This window comes from Macaca fascicularis, chromosome 16 (assembly GCF_037993035.2).
Source record: "Macaca fascicularis isolate 582-1 chromosome 16, T2T-MFA8v1.1".
NCBI classification, from domain to species: domain Eukaryota; kingdom Metazoa; phylum Chordata; class Mammalia; order Primates; family Cercopithecidae; genus Macaca; species Macaca fascicularis.
In genome coordinates this window covers 80,759,335-80,778,204 of record NC_088390.1, presented here as the reverse complement: position 1 = coordinate 80,778,204, position 18,870 = coordinate 80,759,335, and positions in this window count along the sequence as shown.

Genomic DNA, 18,870 nt, shown 5'->3' with positions numbered 1-18,870 from the left:
GGATGTCCAAGATGGTGACTCAGGGCTTCTCCATGTGGCCTCTCCAGCAGTACAGCCTGGCTGCTGCTGCCTTTTTTTTTTTTTTTTTTGTGGGAGGGGAAGGGTCTTGCTTTGTTGCCCAGGCTAGAGTGCAGTAACATAATTTCAGCTCACTGCAGCCTCCTCCCAGGCCTAAGCAATCCTCCCATCTGAGCTTCCTGAGTAACTGGGACACAGGTGTGTAACACCACACCCAGCTAATTTTTTTTTTTTTTTTTGAGACAAAGTCTCGCTCTGTCGCCCAGGCTGGAGTACAGTGGCCGGATCTTGGCTCACTGCAAGCTCCGCCTCCCGGGTTTACGCCACTCTCCTGCCTCAGCCTCCCGAGTAGCTGGGACTACAGGCGCCTGCCACCTCGCCCAGCTAGTTTTTTGTATTTTTAGTAGAGACGGGGTTTCACCTTGTTAGCCAGGATGGTCTCGATCTCCTGACCTCGTGATCCGCCTGTCTCGGCCTCCCAAAGTGCTGGGATTACAGGCTTGAGCCACCACGCCCGGCCGCTAGTTTTTTTTTTTTTTGTACTTTTTAGTAGAGACGGGGTTTCACCGTGTTCGCCAGGATGGTCTTGATCTCCTGACCTCGTGATCCACCCGTCTCGGCCTCCCAAAGTGCTGGGATTACAGGCTTGAGCCACCGCGCCCAGCCAGCTAATTTTATATTTTGTAGAGATGAGGCGTCACTGTTGCCCAGACTGGTCTCCAACTCCTGGACTCAAATGATCCTCCTGCCTTGGCCTCCCAAAATGGTAGGATTACAGGTATAAGCCACTGTACCCAGCCCCAGGCTTCTTAAATGTAAGCTCCTGGCTTCAAGAGCAGGTAGATATTGCCAGTTCTCTCCAGGGCTCCAGGCATACCTGGCACAGAGTCACATGCTGATACCACCATATTCTTTTGGTCAAGACACCCCAGATTAAATGGGGTGGTGGAGAAAGGGACTCTACCCATCAATGGGACAGTGACAGGGAGGAAAGGAAGTGATGCCCACTATCACCCGGAATGAGGGCCAGTCCCAATTCTAAGCCTCCTCAGCTGCCCAGGTTAGAAGTTTTGTCACTGTGACAATGTAGGGGTCCTGGCTTTGGCTGGAGAGTGTGAGGAGCAGCAGAGACCCCTGAAAAGAAAAGCCGCTGAGCAGCCTTAGCCCCTCCCCAGCTGTCCAGGTGCTGCTGGGTTGCCCGGTGCAATGGGAATTAGAGCCCTGGGCCACCAAGGTCAGGGCCAAGATACAGAGGCCTGTCCCTGGCCACCATCCAGCCTGGCCTCCCTCCCACATCCTGACCACAGCTCTGACCAGGCAGTTGCGTGGCTACATGGGGGGTGGCTTCTGATTGTCCAGTGGGCAGCTGTGTAGGCACAGGCGCCAAAGCCGACCAAACAAACTTTTCATTGAACTGGCTATCTCTGGCCACAGCTCCGCCTGTTTGCATTTCTCAGGCCTAGAGGAGCTGGTGCCATGCGCAGCCAGCCTTGCCTCTCCTGTGTGTTTTCTGGCCTCACCCCTCCTCCTGGCCCCCTGCAGTGGCTTCCCTTAAACTGGCACTGCTCCCTGGCTTTCCAAGCCATCCCCTGCCTCACCAGCTGATTTCTGTCTTTCTTTGTTTATCTGCCCACTTTCTCATTCTACAATCATCATTGGGGACCTCAGAGTGGCTGGGGACCAGGGACATTGGGAACCACCCTCCAGAGTTCACACATAAGTGCTGGGCGCGGTGGCTCATGCCTGTAATCCCAGCACTTTGCGAGGCCGAGGCGGGTGGATCACCTGAGGTCAGGAGTTTGAGACCAGCCTCCAACATGGCGAAACACTGTCTTCACTAAAAGTACAAAACTTAGCTGGATGTGGTGGCCCACACCTGTAATCCCAGCTACTCAGGAGGCTGCACTCCAGCCTGGGTGACAGAGCGAGACCCTGTCTCAAAAAGAAAAACAAAACTAAACAAAACCAAGTTCACACATAAAGTATTCATTTCCTGTCACTGATGAAAGAAATTCCTATAAACTGGGTGACTTCAGAGATATTTATCCTCTCACAGTTCTCAGGCCGGATGTCCAAGATCAAGGTGTGGGTAGGGCGGGTTCCTTCTGGAGGTTCTGGGGAAGAACCAGTTCCATTCCTCTAGCTTTGGGGACTCCCAGCAGTCCTCAGTGTTCCAATCTCTGCCCCATTGTCACGGGGCCTTCTCCTGTAAGTCTCAGTATGTCCTTTCTTGGTTCCTATAGGGACATTTTCATTGAATTTTGGGCCCATCCTAGTCTTGTATGATCTTATCTAGGTCCTTACCTTCTTCTTCCTTTTTTTTTTTTTTGAGACAGGGTCTCACTCTGTTGCCCAGTCTGGAGTGCAGTGACACAGTCACAGCTCACTGCAGCCTCCACCTCCTGGTGTCAAGTGATGCTCCTGCCTCAGCCTCCTGAGTAGCTGGGACTACAGGTGTGCACCACCACACTTGCCTTATTTTTGTATTTTTTGTAGAGACAAGATTTTGCCATGTTGCTCAGGCTGGTCTCAAACTCCTGGGCTCAAGCTATCTGCCCACCTAGGCCTCCCAAAGTGCTAGGATTATAGGTGTGAGGCACTGCACCTGGTCCTTACCTTAATTCTATCTGTAAAGACCCTATTTCCAAATCGGTCACATTCTGAGATTCCAGGTAGACTATTAAATAGTGAGGGATGCTACTCAACCCCTTGTGCAGCCACTGGGATGCTCATCCCATAAACCCCCGAGGAGCCTTTCCACCAAGGGCCATTAGCTTCCCGGGAAAGACCAGCAGGTGTACCAGAGACAGGCCCCCAGCTGAGTCCATGGTGGCTCAGAGGCACTGCCCTCTTCCTCTGCAAAACATGAAACCATAGTTATCCCAATAAAGCTTCTTACCTGCCTTTTGTCTGTGGAGGTTCCCAAGGCTCCTCACCCACTCCTGTCCTTTTCTTCTTGTATATTGGCTTTCATATTTTCCTTTGTTTGTTTGTTTGTTTTTGAGATACAGTCTTGTTCTGTGCCCTAAACTGGAGTGCAGTGGCGCGATCTCGGCTCACTGCAACCTCCGCCTCCCAGATTCAAGCAATTCTCCTGCCTCATTTTTTTAGTTTTATCTATTTATTTATTTATTTTTTGAGACAGGGTCTTTCTTTGTCACCCAGCTACAGTGCAGTGACATGATCCCTGCTCACTGCAGCCTCAACTTCCCAGGCTCAAGCAATTCTCCTGCCTCAGTCTGCCGAGTAGGTGGGACCACAAGCACGTGCCACCAAACCTGGCTAATTTTTGTACTTTTTGTAGAGATGGGGTTTTACCATGTTGCCCAGGCTGATCTAAAACTCCTGAGCTCAAGCTATCTGCCTGTCTCAACCTCCGAAAGGGCTGGGATTATAGGCGTGACCCATAAGGCCCTGCCTGAGTTTGCTCTTTTTATCTCCATTTTACAGATGAGGAAACTGAGGCTCAGAGAAACAACTTGCCCAAGGGCACATAGATTTAGCTGTAGTCAAAAGGAAACTACGGAGCCAGGAGCGGTGGCTCACGCCTGTAATCCCAGCACTTTGGGAGGCTGAGGCGGGCAGATCACTTGAGGTCAGGAGTTCGAGACCAGCCTGACCAACATGCTGAAGCCCCATCTCTACCAAAAATACAAAACTTAGCCAGGCATGATGGCGGGCACCTATAGTCCCAGCTACTCGGGAGGACAGCTGATCCTAAAGAGTGCTCAGACCTGCCCTAGGAGGTGCCTGGCGAATTACAGCTGGGTCAGCAAACTACAGTCCACAAACCAAATCCAGCCTGCCACCTGTTTGTATAAATAAAGTTTTATTGGAACACGGCCATCCCCATTCTTTGCCTTGTTGTCTGTCTGCTTTCATGATGTACTGGCAGAGCTGAATAGTGATAGAGACCATGTGGTCATGAACGAAGTTGAAAATGTTTGCTATTTGACTCTTTATAGAAAAAGTTTGCTGAGCCCTGAACTGGGGAGGCGGTGGGGCCTCAGGATGTTCTCTGCGTGAGATGGTTTCTGTCTGGGCTCCTGATAGAAGAGGGGAGAGATTTGTGTTTCCAATCAGAGATAGTTCACTGGATGCAGTATTCGTGTCTGTGTCCCAACCCTGCGCACTGGACTTGTTCGGGAGGGGAGCAGGGTTGGGGTTGGAGTGGTGCTGACTCAGGACTGGGTCCTCCTTACTGATTCTCAGGGGCCACCCTGCTCACTGAGCAGCTGCAGCCCCCCTCAGGCTCGGGACAGCCACTAGTGCAGGACAACTGGTACCCCCTCCCCTGCAGGTCCAGGTAGCGGCAGGAGGACAGGACGGAACTTGTTTTCAGCACACAAGGAATCCCAGCCCCACCATACCCAAAAATGTCTGCAGAGCCTGGGGCCGGGAGGTGAATTCCTGAGTGAGCCCCTAACAAGCTCATCTGTGAATGCGACCTGATTGGTGTGGCTGGCTGGAGAGGCTGGGCTCCCTGCCTTCCCTGCCCTCTCTCCCCACTCCACAGAGAGAGGTCCTAGGGGTTCTGCCCTCCTGTCATTGGTCAGAGTGACAGTCAGGACTGCCCCATTAGGAACAGCGGTGGTCTCTTTCTTGGGTGCCTTTCCTTGCTCCTGGGGTATCCTGGCATCTGCAGCTCTTTTCTCAGATGTGGGAGGGGCTCTGGGGAAAGGAAGGCCTGCCCTGGACGGATCTCAGCCACATGGGGGGATCAGAACACGCATTCCACCTGCGAGCGGCTTCCAAACAGCAAGTAAGCACGTATAGAGGCACGCGACCCCATTGCCCCTTGCTGCCTGGTGAAGTTGTGCCAGCCCCTGGCTGTGTCTTTGTGCTTGGAATACTGGCCAGGCTGGCCACTGCACCTGCTGAGCCGTTGGCATGCCCTGAGCCCCCAGCTGCACCAGCTCCTTGGGAGGATGGCCTCTGCGCCCAGGTCCCTTACTCTGGTGGGCTGCTTCCCCAGTGATTGATTTTTTAATGTGTTTTGTGCTGACTCTATTCTGTTCAGCAGCAGTGCTCTTTCTGGCACCACAGTGCCTGCCTGCAGGCTGGGCTGGCCAGATAGCCAGGGAGAAACACATGCCCCATCCCTGGGAGGCTCAGAGAGAGGAGGCAGGAGCCAGACTCGCAGTCAACAGAAGCCATGGAGGGGACCTCAACACAGGTCCCCATCCTAGCTGATTTCATCAACACCCTCAGGTTTGAAATATCCCTGGGCTCAGCCTGTCATGCTGTGAAACCAATGTGAGTGACTCCGAGCTAAGCAACTCACAACACAGGCTAAGAAGGGTAACTGGCAGCTTAGCAGGGCTGGAGACTTTTGAAGACTACAAAACACATTATTACATTACCATACATGTGAACATTTACAAACTTTTTTTTTTTTTTTTTTTTTTTGAGACAGGGTCTTGCTCTGCTGCTCAGGCTGGAGTGCAGGGATACAATCATGGCTCACTGCAGTCTTGACCTCCTGAACTCAGGCAATCCTCCCACTTCAGCTTCCCAAGTAGCTGGGACTACAGGTGTGCACCACCATGCCCAGCTAATTTTTAAAATTACGTATAGACATGGGTTCCACTCTGTTGCCCAGGCTGTTCTCAGACTACTGGGCTCAAGGGATCCTCTCACCTTGGCCTCCCAAAGGGTTGGAATTACAGGTATTAGCCACCGTGCTGGCCAATTTTTTTATTATTCAAATTAGAGATGGGGTCCCGCTATGTTGCCCAGGCTGGTCTCAAACTCCTAGGCTCAAACAATCCTCCTGCCTCGGCCTCCCAAAGTGCTGGGATTACAAGTGTGAGCCACCATGCCTGGCCTACAAACTTTTTCAATCACAAAAGGAATCCGTATTTGTTAAACCATTTCGAAACAAGATCAGAATGAATTGAAGACAAACACAGAATAACCGCAGTTCCCTCCATTCGCCCCCATATCCTCTTCCCTAGAGAAGCCATTCTGAACAGTTTGGGCTGCCTCTTTCCAGACGTTTTCTGGAAAACTTGCTTGATTATTTGAGTCTTGCAACAATTCTATGAGATGAGCAGGTCAGATTGCATAGCTGCCAGTTTATAGGTGAGCACAAGGGGCTTGAGGAAGTCATTCTTTGTCCCAGGTATAGCAGCAAGCCAGCCACAGAGCCAGAAGGAGCTCCTGCATCCCAGGCCTCGCCCGTCTCTCTTTCCCCTGGGACTGGCTGTCCTAATGAGTGGTCCATGACTTCTCTTCCCCAAGCAGATCATCTCGTTCCACAAACAGAAAACTCAGAGGCCTTGTTTCAGGTAGTAAACAAGACAGTGACCAGCTCTAGAGGCCTCTGCTCTCCAGGCCTCTCAGGGATGCAGGGAGGGCCGGAGCAGAGGAGTCTTCCCAGGCCCAGGACCAGGGAGCTGGGAGTGGAAGGGCAAAGGACAGCTGGCCCCCCAGTCCCAGGAAGAAGGCCAGTAGGATTCTCTTAGTGATTCCCACTCACTTCAGTCCTTCTCTTAGCTTTGGTGTTGAGTGGCAGCCTTGTCTATTCTAGAAACCAGAGAAGTGGAGGGCAGTGTGTTCAGATCTGACAATCCCAGAACAAGACAAGATGAACTCTCGCTCCACCGTTAGAAGAAATTGTATGTGCAGTTTCAGGCAAGCTATTTGACCTGATGAAAAACATGTTTCAAAAGGATAAGTAATATCTTCCAGGACGAGTCAGAAGTGTTCTTACCATTTTGCCGTCAAAAAAGTGAATATAACTTGGCCTTGGAAACTAGTGGAGAACAAAATGCACAGACCAACTCCACAGTGAGAAAAGAAAGCAAATCTGCACACTTCATATTCCTTAGGCAAAAGGCAATCTGTTCTCTCTCCCAAGAAGCAGGAGAATGGCTGTTTTTTTGAGTTTTCTATAAAATCAGCAGTTCTCCCTTCCTTGGAACCTACCCAAAGGTTCTACCTAGAACTCTGAGTGTCAAAATCCTACTTAGAACAAAGAGTAAAACTGGGTCATCATAAGCCTATGCCTTGTAAAAATGAGTTAAAAACAAGGAAAGGTTGTAGATACAGACAGATGATTCTAAAATGTCTATGGAAGGGCAAAAGAATTGGAAAAGCCAAACAATTTTGATAAAGAAGAATAATAAAGCAATAGGACTTATAATCACACTACTCTGCTTGAAGACTTATGATAAAGTGGCAATCGTCAAGACAATGTGGTATTGGCAAATGGGTAGAGGCCAGCAGTCAATGAGAGAGAGTAGAGAACACAGAAATAGACCAAGCACAAGTAAACCCAACTGATTTTTGACAAAGATGTCAATTCCATCGGTTTTGACAAGACGTAATTTAACGAAGGAGAGCAATCTTTTCAACACATGGTTGCAATGATTGACATCCATATTTTAAAAAAGGGGGGGGACCTCAACCTAAACCTCGTACCTTCCTCAAATGTTAACTTTTATTATTATTTTGAGACGGAGTCTCGCTCTGTTGCCCAGGCTGGAGAGCAGTGACGCCATCTCAGCTCACTGTAATGAGCTCACTCAGCTCACTCTGCCTCCCAGGTTCAAGCAATTCTCCTGCCTCAGCCTCCCGAGCAGCTGGAATTACAGGCACCCACCACTGTGCCCAGCTAAATTTTGTATTTTTAGTAGAGATGGGGTTTCACCATGTTGGCCAGGCTGGTCTTGAACTCCTGACTTCAAGTGATCTTCCCACCTCGGCCTTCCAAAGTGCTGGGATTAGTGGCATGAGACACCACGCCCAGCCAGTCTGCAGTATTTGTAGGAGCACAAAATGGAGTAAGACATTGAACTTCACCAAAATTAAAAATTTTGCTGTATGAAAGACACTGTTAAGAGAATGGAAAAACAAACAATAGAATGAGAGAAGATGCAAATCACATATTCCACAAAGAAACTTGTATCCCTAATATATAAAGAACCCTTAAAATTCAACAACAAGAAATAAATAAATCCAACTTTAAAAGCGGCAAAAGATTTGAATAGACACTTTACCAAAGAGGATACACAGATGGCAAATAAGCTCATGAAAAAATATTTAACATTATTAGCCGTTAAGGAAATGCAAATTAAAGGCATGATGAGATACCACCACATGCCTAGTATAATGGATAAAATTAAAAAGATTGATGATGTCAAACACTGCCAAAGATGTAAAGCACCTAAAACCTTCAACATTGTTGGTAGAAATGCAAAATGGTAAAGTCACTATGGAAAACAGTTTGGCAATTTTTTATAGAGTGAAACATACACATATCATGTATTATTCTGCTCTCATGCTGCTAATAAAGACATACCCAAGCCTGGGTAATTTATAAAGGAAAAAGGTTTAATTGACTCACAGTTCTGCACGGCTGGCGAGGCCTCAGGAAACTTAAAATCATGGCAGAAGGGGAAACAAACATATCCTTCTTCACATGGCAGCAGCAAGGAGAAGTGCAGAGTGAAGGAGGGGGAAAGCCCCTTATAAAACAATCAGATCTCATGAGAACTCACTCACTATCATGAGAACAACAGCATGGGGGTAACCGCTCCCATGATTCAATTACTTCCCATCAGGTCCCTCCCATGACACATGGGGATTATGGGAACTACAATTCAAGATGAGATTTGGGTGGGGACACAGCCAAACCATATCATACCACATGACCAACAATTTCAGTTCTGTGTATTCCCAAGACCAGGGTTTCTCAGCCTCAGTGCTATTGATATTTTGGACCAGATCATTCCATGTTGTGGGGACTGTCCTATGTATTACAGGTTGTTTCGCAGCATCCCTGACCTCTGCCAACCAGATGCCAGCAGCACTTCACCTTGACAATCATAAATGTCAGAGTCATTGCCGAATGTCCCATGGGAGGCAAAATTGCCTCCAGTTGAGAATTACTGTCTAGAGAAATGAAAACTTTTGTTCATACAAAAATCTTTGCACAAGTATCTACAGCAGCTCTATTCATAATCACCGAAAACTGGAAACAACCCAAATGTCCTTCAGTGAATGAATGGATAAACAAACTATGGTATCCCCACACAATGGAATACTACACAGTAATTAAACCAAATGAACTATTGATATATACAACACCTGTGATGAACCTCAAAGGCATTATTCTAGAGAAAAGAGCCAGTCCAAAGGTTATATCATGTACAATTCCATTTTTTTTTTTTTTTTCTGAGATGGAGTCTCGCTCTGTCGACCAGGCTGGAGTGCAGTGGCACAATCTCGGCTCACTGTAAGCTCCGCCTCCCAGGTTCACGCCATTCTCCTGCCTCAGCCTCCCGAGTAGCTGGGACTACAGGCGCCCACCACCACGCCTGGCTAATTTTTTGTATTTTTAGTAGAGATGGGGTTTCACCGCATTAGCCAGGATGGTCTTGATCTCCTGACTTTGTGATCCACCCTCCTCGGCCTCCCAAAGTGCTGGAATTAAAGGCGTGAGCCACCGTGCCCAGTCATAAAATTCCATTTCTATGACGTTCTCAAGAAGACAAAATTACAGGGACAGAGAACATATAAATGATTTCTAGGCAGAGGCTGGCGTGGGGAAAGAATGTGGCTCCCCGAAGGGGACTCTTGAGGAGGTTTCTTGGGAAGATGGAACTGTCTGTATCCTGATTGTGATGGTGATTATGCAAATCGAAACAACAACAACAACAACAAAAATCAACTTTACTATATGTTAATTTTATTTATTTATTTATATTTATATATTTTTATTTTCTGAGACTGTGTCTCTGTCACCCAGGGCCCAGGCTGGAGTGCAGTGGTGCGATCTCAGCCCACTGCAACCTCCATCTCTCAGGTTCAAGTGATTCTCCTGCCTCAGCCTCCTGAGTAGCTGGGATTACAGGCACCCACCACCACATCTAGGCTAATTTCTGTATTTTTAGTAGAGACAGGGTTTTACCGTGTTGCCCAGGCTGGTCTCAAACTCCTGACCTCAAATGATCTGCCCTCCTTGGCCTCCCAAAGTGTTGGGATTACAGGTGTGAGCCACTGTGCCTGGCCAGTTTTACTATATATTAATTTTTGGAAGTAAATAGAAACAAGGAAGGGGAGGTGAATTAAGGAAAAGGAATTTTTTTTTCTTTTGAGACAGAATATTGTCTTGTTGTCCAGGCTATAGTGCAATGGCGCGATCTCGGTTCACTGCAACCTCTGCCTCCTGAGTTCAAGCGATTCTCCCACCTCAGCCTCCTGAGTAGTTCGGATTACAGGCATGCGCCACCACGCCTGGCTAATTTTGTATTTTTAGTAGAGACGGGGTTTTTCCATGTTGGTCAGGCTGGTCTCGAACTCCCAACCTCAGGTGATCCACCTGCCTTAGCCTCCCAAAGTGCTGGGATTACAGGCATGAGCCACAGCGCCCGGAACTCCAGCCTCTTTTATAATCTAATCACTTCCCAAACGCTCTGCCTCTTAATACCATCGCATAAGAGAGAAAGTTTCAACATATGAATTTAGGTGGTGCACAAACAGACCACAGTCCAAAAAGTAACTCCCCCAAAAGTCACTCAGGTAGGATGCAGCTGAGCTGGAATCTGAAGCCATCCTCTGATAGCTGGTGCCTGAGCCCATATGTACTTTGGTCTAGAGTGGAAATGAGGATAGCAGTGACCCAAGACCCCAGGTCTTGGCTGCTATAGGGTGAGGTAGAAAAAAGCATGTGATGGGGAGCCCGAAAACCTGGATGCCGCTGGGTGTGGTGGCTCATGCCTATAATTCCAGCACTTTGGGAGGCTGAGGCTGATGGACCACCTGAGGTCAGGAGTTCGAGACCAGCCTGGCCAACATGGTGAAACCCTGTCTGTACTAAAAATACAAAAATTAGCCAGGTGTGGTGGTGCATGCCTGTAATCCCAGCTACTAGGGAGGCTGAGGCAGGAGGATTGCTTGAACCTTGGCGGCGGAGGTTGCAGTGAGCTGAGATTATGCCGCTGCACTCCAGCCTGGGTGACAAAGGAAAACCCTGTCTCAAAAACAAAACAAAACAAGGCTGGGTGTGGTGGCTCACACCTGGAATCCCAGCACTTTGGGAGGCCGAGGCGGGTGGGTCACCTGAGGTCAGGAGTTCACGACCAGCCTGGCCAACATGGTGAAACCCTGTCTCTACTAAAAATACAAAAATTAGACTGATGTGGTAGTGGGTGCCTGTAATCCCAGCTATTCGGGAGACTGAGGCAGGGGAATTGCTTGAATCCAGGAGGTGGAGGTTGCAGTTAGCTGAGATCGTGCCACTGCACTCCAGCCTGGGCAACAAGAGCAAAACTCTGTCTCAAAAAACAAAACAAAACAAAACAAAAATACCTGGATGTGAGTTTTAGTTCAGCCACTTGCTGTGCGACTTACAGGAAGTCACCTCCCCTCTCTGAGCCTCCATTTCTTCATCCAAAAAGAAAGGACTGCACTGTGGATTGAAAGCAGCAACAGAAATGAAACCGTTTGCAAAATATGAATGTAAAATGGAATGATCTCTTGTCTCCACCACCTCGTTCTGTCCTGGAACTTGCTTGCCTCTCAAGTACTGGTGTCATTTTATTTTATTCCATTACTGAGCTGGGGCTCACCTTTTTTTTTTTTTTTTTTTTTTTTTTTTTTTTTTTTTGAGACAGAGCCTTGCTCTGTCACCAGGCTGGAGTGCAGTGGTGCAATCTGGGCTCACTGCAACCTCCGCCTCCCGGGTTCAAGTGATTCTCCTGCCTCAGCCTCCCAAGTAGCTGGGATTACAGACAAGCACCACCATGCCCAGCTAATTTTTGTATTTTTAGTAGAGACGGAGTTTCACCATGTTAGCCAGGATGGTCTCGATCTCTTGACCTCATGATCTGCTTGCCTCAGCCTTCCAAAGTACTGGGATTACAGGCATGAGCCACCAGGCCTGGCCTCACCTTTTAAACTGTTTTTTTTTTAAAGTAAGTAACATGTTTGCCTAGTTCAAAACAATATTTTTGAATCTGTATTGCTTTTAGAGATGAGGGTCTCACTGTGTTGCCTAGGCTGGAATGCAGTGGCTATTCATAGACCCCATCATGGCTCACTGCAGCCTTGAACTCCAGGCCTCAAGTGATTCTTCTGCCTCAGCCTTCCAAGTAGCTGGGACTACAGGCATGTGCCACCTGGCCCAGCTAACATATTTCAAAATGCTCAAGTTACAAAAAGGTATATGCTTGCCTCTGTAAAGCCAATGAAACCAATTTTGGGGGATCCATCCAGAGATATTCCTTAGCACACACATTAGACTGGCATAGACATTGCTTCTCTGTTACCTTCCTTTACCCAAACGGGAACGTGCCATTTTGTCCACTCATCGAGAATTGAAACCAGCCGGCCCCACAGCCTGTTCTGCTCCTTGATTTCTTTTGTTTTGTTTTTCCTCTTTCCAATGTATCTAGGACACGGTTCCATATTCGTCCATCAGTGGTTCCAGTTATCTGTTCTGCCTACTGTGACCCATTGCATGGGAACACTGCAAGTGTGGAACCAGTCACCTATGTAGGGGCCTCCAATTCTTTGTCATTATTACAAATAATGCTGCCTGGGTCATGTCATAAATGTGCACGTATAGCTGGGTGTTCCATTTCTACAAGTAGAATCGCTGGGTCAAAGAATTTGTGCATTTAGTAGATAGATATTGCCAACTTGCCTTCGGAGGAGACTGTATCATTTTACAGCCTGCTAGCAAAGCGGGATAGTGGCTTCGCCTTCTTGCCAAGCGAGTGTGTCCCAAAAGCTTGCATTTCCGCCAATCTGCTCGGTGGAAAATGGGGCCTGGGTATAGTTTTCATTTGCACTTTTCTCCTGCTAAGTGAGGTTGAGCGTCTTTTCAGCGTCCAGTCCTATGGCTGGCTCCAGGTCCTCTCCGTACACAGCCTTATGATTGGCTCTGCAAGATCCAGGACTGGATTTGTGTTTCTATCTTCCGGCTTCTCGCTGAGTCACTCCCAAGAAGGAAAGGGCAGCAGGCTCAGGTTATTTCTGCCCGGGCCTTCTGAGCTGCCAGTCCTGGGAAGACCTTGGCCTCCTGCACTCCCTGTGGGCGCCCAGCACCTGTGCGCTGCACCTGTCAAACCCAGGCCTCCTGGTCCCCCTGGGAGGGATAGGGGCTGGCAGATAGGGATTAGGCCAGACATCTTTGTAAACCAGGCATCAGAGGACCCAGCTAGACTGGAAGAAGGAAGATTTGGAAGACACCAACGAGCAAAGCCCTAAGCTCTAAGTGACAAAATGAGAGGAATGAGGCTGAATGGAGGGAAGAGATTTTTTTTTTTTTTTTTTTTTTTTTTTTTTTTTTGAGACGGAGTCTCGCTCTGTCGCCCAGGCTGGAGTGCAGTGGCGCGATCTCGGCTCACTGCAAGCTCCGCCTCCCGGGTTCACGCCATTCTCCTGCCTCAGCCTCCCGAGTAGCTGGGACTACAGGCGCCCACAACTGCGCCCGGCTAATTTTTTGTATTTTTAGTAGAGACGGGGTTTCACCGTGGTCTCGATCTCCTGACCTTGTGATCCGCCCGCCTCGGCCTCCCAAAGTGCTGGGATTACAGGCGTGAGCCACCGCGCCCGGCTGGGAAGAGATTTAAGTTGTTGAGAGGACTTTGGGCAGAGAGGGTGGTGAGCCACCGCCGAGGGATGGTAAACTTGGGAACAGCTCTCACTGGAAGTCACGTGAGACGCACTGTAGCTTTCACCCTGGCTCCGTGGCTCATCACCCTCTGTGGCTTCAGGGTTAGTGCTAAGAGCTGCCTAGGGTGGGAAGTAGAGACAGCCTCTTGCCTGTGCATGGAGAATTCAGGCCACGCATGCAACCAGCCAGAGGCCTGGAGAAGCCCCTCTCTCCACAGGGACCCTCTCTAAGCAGGGTCTGAGCATCTGCAGGGCAGCTATGGTCAGGTTGTTGTAATTTAAGCTCAGGGCCGCCCTGTACGTCTGGCTGAGTCTTGCTCACGGAAGGTCGAGAGAAGCCAGGAGAAGCCGGTGGCTGGATTCCTGGGCCCCTGGGGAGTCTGCAGCCTGTTATTTCCTGACACAAACAAAAAGTAAATTTGCACTGGAAATTGCTGAGGCAGAGTCATCCTGGAGCTCCTTGAAGGATGGGGACTTGTAATTTTCTAACCTCCAAGGCCTCTGACCCCTGGCAGCTGGGCTTTTCCATCTGTGAGCTTCAGTGGAGACCCCTAGGCCTAGTCTAGGCTCAACCACCATCCACAGTCAGAGCTCTCCTGCCTGCTCTGCTGGGGCCGGCAATCCCGAGCCAGACTACAGAAGTGGACAGGGAGAGAGGTTTGCAGTATCTGGGACCCCATTTCAGTTCCATCCAGGTGACCCACGCTGCTGTGTCAGAGGGAAGATGAGCCACCGCCGATCTTTACCCCAGTCCTGACCGGAGACTGACGCTGTTGCGGCAGGTGGCATCCTGCGTGGCGGGCAGGCAGGGTGGGGCCACCTTCCTGAAGCCACCTTCTCAGAGTCTCTCAATGCCACATTACCAAGCAGAGTTTTCAAGAACTGTAGCTAGGGATGCCCTCCTTCCCCCAGCTCTTCAGCCTCTCTCGGGGAAAAACACAAAAAGTTCAGGTTGTCCCTGGGGCCACCACGAAATGCTTAATTGCTTTCTGAGAGAATTGTCACCTCTTTCTGCTTTCCTCCACCTCTCTATTGCCCTTCTCCACCTCTACCCCACCACTGGAGGCTTTTGCTGGGGGAGCTGGGGCTGAAGACATGAGCTCCCTGACTGTGTCCCAAGGGAACCTGGAGCATGTGCTGACTCGCAGTCGGCTTCTGCGACTGCGAGTCATATTACTTCCCATATTGCTGCACCACCTTTGCTGGAAAAAAAAAGAACTCTATGTTTTGGGGGAATAAATGTGCTTTTTGCTGTGAGCTAGGCACTATTTGACAGCAGATGGATGATGGCCCAGGCCAGCTGAGTCAGCCAGACTTCGGAGCAAGCAGTGTGAACCAAGACAGGGATGGGAGCCAACCAAGGAAAGTAAGGTACAGGGATATTTGAAGGTTTTCATCCTGGGAGTTTAGTCAGCACCTTGTGCAACTTGATTTACATTGGGGGCCAAAGAGGGATGTGTATTATGAAGCGTAGGCTAAAAAGCAGTCACAAATAGACTACCAAATGTATAATAGCTCAAATACCTTAGGAATTTATTTCTTACTCACATAACAGACCAAGACGAGCGTTCCTGATTAGACAGTGGCTTTCCTCCACGTGGTGATTCAGGGACCCAGGTTCTTCCATCTCAGGGCTCTGCCCTTTTCCAGGGTCTCATTGGCACCTATATCCAGCTGGCAAAGAGGAGGGAAATGATAGAAGAAGCACACCTGCTTTTGATGCCTTGGCTCAGAGGGGCTGCACAGCTTTTCTGCTCACATTCTACTGGTAGGAATTTGTCACGTGGATACACCCAGTTGCAAAGGCAGCTGGGAAATGTAGTCTCTGTTCTTAGTGACAATGCTGTGCTATGAAAGGGCCGTGGAGATTTTGGTAGCCAGCTAACCATCTCTGCCACACGTCCTAAATCAAGCCATTTAGGTCACAAGACCGGGACAGAGAGCAACTCACTTTGAGTTTTTGTTTTTGAGACGGGGTCTCACTGTCACCCAGGCAGGAGTGCAGTGGCATGATCATAGTGCACTGTGGCCTTGGCTTTCTGGGCTCAAAGAATCCTCCCACCTCACCCTCCCAAGTGGCTGGGACCACAGGTGTGTACCACCATGTCCAGCTAATTTTTTGTATTTTTTGTAGAGATGGGGTTTCACTCTGCTGCCCAGGCTGGTCTGAAATTTCTGGATGCAAGGAATCTGCCCACCTTGGCCTCCCGGAGTGCTGATATTACAAGTGTGAGCCACTGCGACTGGCCTTTTTTTTTTTTTTTTTTTTTTTTTTTTTGGAGACAGGGTCTTGCTCTGTGTCCAAGTTGGAGTACATTGGTGCAATCATAGTGCACGGTAGCCTCAACTTCCCGGACTCAAGCAATCCTTCCACCTCAGCCTCCCAAGAGCTGGGACTACAAGTGCATGCCACCAGGACCAGCTAATTTATTTTTATATTTTGTAGAGACAGGGTCTCCCTATGTTGCCCAGGTTGGTCTCAAACTCCAAGGCTCAAGCTATCTACCCGCCTTGGCATCCCAAAATGCTGGGATTACACGCATGAGCCACCGCGCCTGGCCACTCTGGGTCTTTAATTAGGGAGTCCTGCCTGAGTAACTTGCTAGAAAGGATTTTGCTTTTGCCAAGGATTGGAAGATCCAACAGCATCAGAACTGGGCAGAAATACAAGGGCAAATTAACAGAGAAGAAAACTAATAAGAAACCTGGATAATGATAATAAGAAGCTGTGCAATTCCTGCAATTGGTTTATCTGTACATAGTTCGTGCCCAAACTTCCCAGCCTGAGCACAGAAGCTTGGGCCTCTGGCAGAAGCTGTGCGAACAAAGATGTGGATGGTTCTCTGTGGAGGAGGGGCACAGCCAGAGTGCAGGGTGAGGCTGCAACTTCAAGGCTGTGGGAGAAATCAGAAGGCCTCCTTTGCCTCCTCCCCTGGGATCAACATCCATGCCCTGGAACCTTCACTGTGCAGGCACCTGTATTAGGTATTATTTCTGCATAACAATTTGCCACAGATTTAGCAGTCATGTATTTGCTCACGGTTCTGTAGGTTAGACATCTGGGGCAGGCTTCACTGGGTCTCTGCTTAGGATGTCAGGAAGCCAAAATCAAGGTGTTGGTCAGCCTGGGCTCTCATCCAGAGGCTCTAGGGAGGAATCGACTTCCAGGTTCACTTAAGTTGTTGACAGAACCTACTTCCTTGTGGTTGCAGGACTGAGGTTCCTGTTTTCTTGCTGGCCGTTGGCTGGGGGTACCTCTGAGCTCCTAGGGACTTTCACAAGTCCTTTCCATGTAATGCTTCCTGCATCTTTAAAACCAGTAAACGTGCATCCAATTCTTCTTGTGCTTAGAATCTCTCTGACTTCCCTTCTGCTATTGGAGAAACTCTCTGCTTTTAATAAGCTCGTGGGATTAGATCCAGCCCACTCAGATAACTGACCTACTTGAGATCAACTGATTGGTAATGTTAATTACACTGCAGATCCCTTATGCCATATAATATGATATCATCAAGGGAGTAACACACCCAGGGACAGAGATCATGAAGCCGTCTAAGAATTCTGATTCCCATAGTGCCTGAAGCTATGGGTCTGGGACCCAGAATGGCCTACATTGAAGCTAAAAAGACTTTTGCTTTCTGGCCAAAGAGTTGCCCCACTTGGTTGCACCCAACTGTGGTGGGGTGATCTCTGGGCGTGGTCCCAGCTCTTCCCATATACACAGGAGATCTAGAGACAGAGAGGAAATGGCCCCTCCCCCTGCAGACTCCTTTCTCTTGTCAAAAGACAAAATTACAAAAATTTAAAGATCTTAATTGGCTGTTACTTGGATTCTAGAATTGGGCAACACCTCACCTTATACAATAGAATGAGTGTTCGGATTGAGCTGAGCAGTAGAGGTTGGCTTTGAAAGCAGAAACAGAACAAACATCAGATTTCAAAGTTATTTTCCTTGTAAGATTAAAGCAGAGGGGACTTCCTTACCATGCCAGCTAAAACTGGCCTGTTTGGGGATCTGGTTATTATCCCTCGCTCTCCTGATCACTTGGAATGTCAGATAAACAACGTAGTGTCAACTGGGCGACGCGGAACTTCAGCATGAGTGACTCCATTTCGGTTTGGTCTGCTGGGCCTTGTGCAGGAGCTCAGCCCAAGCCAGTGGCTTCCTGTACATTTCACTGAACACCCTCAGAGCCTCACGGAGACTGCACATCCTGACGAGAGGCTCAAGACTGTGCGGAGCACTCTGAACCCAAAAGAAATACAGCCTGGTGGCCAGTGCGGCGGCTCATGCCTGGAATCCCAGCACTTTGAGAGCCCAGGAGTTCGAGGCCAGCCTGGGCAACATAGTGAGACCCGCAGTTGCTACCAAAATTTAAAAACTAGCCAGGTGTGGTGGCGTGTACCTGGAGTCCCAGCTATTTAGGAGGCTGAGGTGGGAGGTTGAGGCTGCAGTGAGCTGCGGTTGTGTCACTGCACTCCATCCAGCCTGGGTGACAGAGTGAGACCCTAGCTCAAAAAATAAAAATAAAAATAAAAACAAGAAAGAAAGGAAGAGAAAGAAAGAAAGAAAGGAAGGAAGAAAGAAAGGAAGGAAGGAAGGAAGGAAGGAAGAAAGGAAGGAAGGAAGAAAGGGAAGGAAGAAAGGGAAGGAAAGAAGAAAAGAAGGAGGGAAGAGAGAGAGAAAGGAAGGAAGGAAGGAGAGAAAGAAAAGAAAGAAAGAAAGAGTAAGGAAGGAAGAGAGAAGGAAAAAAAGAGAAAAATAGAAAGAAAGAGAGAAAGAAAGAAAGGGAGAAGGAAAGAAGGAGAAAAAAGAAAGAGAGAAAGAAAGGAAGAGAGAAAGAAGAAAGAAAGAAAAGGAAAAAAGAAAGGGAAGAAGAAAAAGAAAAAGAAGGGAAGGAAGGAAAGAAGGAAGGAAGAAAGAGAGACAGAAAGGGAGGAAGGAGGTAAGGAAGGGGGAGGGAGAGAGAAAGAGAAAGGAAGGAAGGAAGGAAGGAGGGAGGGAGGGAAGGAAGGAAGGAAGGAGGGAGGGAAGGAAGGAAGGAAGGAAGGAAGGAAGGAAGGAAGGAAGGAAGGAAGGAAGGAAGGAAGGAGGACAGCCTGCTTCGTCCCACTACCAGGGATCTCACCCACTAATGGCCCCAACCTGCCTCCCTGATACTCCCCCACTCTCAAACTCTGGTCTCATGCCCTGAAGAGAACCTCAGTTTTCCAATCTCCCGCCTG